Source organism: Belonocnema kinseyi, chromosome 3, assembly GCF_010883055.1.
Source record: "Belonocnema kinseyi isolate 2016_QV_RU_SX_M_011 chromosome 3, B_treatae_v1, whole genome shotgun sequence".
NCBI classification, from domain to species: domain Eukaryota; kingdom Metazoa; phylum Arthropoda; class Insecta; order Hymenoptera; family Cynipidae; genus Belonocnema; species Belonocnema kinseyi.
Window position 1 is genome coordinate 48,011,636 of NC_046659.1, and position 1,550 is coordinate 48,013,185.

The window sequence follows — 1,550 nt, forward strand, 5'->3', positions numbered from 1 at the left end:
TACAGTCATGTAATTGAGTCTTTAAATTGATTAAATTGTTAATTAACTTTTTCATTTCCTTATTAAAAAAAATTGCAGTGAAACATGTAATTGTATTTCTTCATTTGTCCATTTATACATATTCAATAAAATGCTGCACAATGCTGTCCTTTCCTAAATTTTACGCAAGCTCTGCGATTTTTTACACTTTTGTCACATATAATTCCGAATGCGGACTTTTGAATGCTTGACAACTTACTTTTTCTTCATTTATACCAGGAAAGTCTTGAATCTTTATAAAGGATAAAAATTCAGATGCCCTGTCAGTACCATTTATCAATAATTACGTTTGAAGTGTTGAATTCAAGGACGATTTAAAGTAGGCTTCACATTATACTTTAATAAAATACTTTAGCTATATAATGCGTTTAGCGCAGCTCTTGAAATATAATTTAAACATGTTGAACATATTTATTGTTTGAACATTGATTTTCATAAATATTCTTTTCGTCATTATAAATAGATCTTTAACGCATTCTGATCAAATTCTATTGAATATACATTTCTTGTATGTTTGTATTTATTTAAAAAATTATAACTGTTATCCCAAATTGTATTCTGAAAATTTCTTTTATAAATAGGTAATTAGGCAATTTAAACTTACTGTTTTTAATTTTGAGTTTTTATTACATTAGAGATTTTTTAGAGAAGACACTAATTTTTTCAAATTCCATATCTGTATTCCTATCGCCTAACACAGGATTTCTGTTTACAGAATAGAACTTATCAAAAGTATATTGATTTATAATTAATTTATTTCCTACCAGAGAAAAAATTTTTAAAACAAAGAAATAATTCAGCTCTTTTTTTGTTTATTTTATTTTTACTGGGTTTCACGAAAAAAGCTCGAAACTTCGAGTCGAGTTGACTCTTTTCGAATCAAGTAGAGATATAACTGACTGACTGATACATTCGAGAACCTGAAGGTTCAGAACTTTTGTCTTTTCATATGTTAACAAAATGTTCATTAGATTCGGTTACAACGGCGTTCTCGACTTACCGCTAAAGAAATTTTATATCAATGTTTGCATCTACGATTGCAATTAAGTTGGTAAAAAATGCAATAAATGACCGGATGTTTAAGAAAGTCAATTATAGGAGGAATATTGAATAGCTGAAATCAAACTTAGGGAAAAAATAAACAAATTTAACATACTTCATATAAAGTATTTTGAAAAATCGAAACTTTCAAGTAGCTCAAAACTGTGCAAGTCCCTGAAGTATCCGAAGGCAATTGAGTACTTACAACTTCCGCGCTGTTTGAAACTTTTAAACTTGAACTCGACTCGAAACTTAAAAAACTTAAATCGACTCGTTTAAACCTTGAGTTTTGCGTTTTTTCTCACCCTTTTTTTTACTCAAATAGATCATTTTGTTCAGTAGCTATACAATATGAAAATATACCTGCGAGAATATTCACCTTTTAGTTTTTTGCAAAATATATGTATTACGAACATACACATTTTTCAAGTTTCAATATAAAAAGATCTTATTTTATGAAACAAAAATAT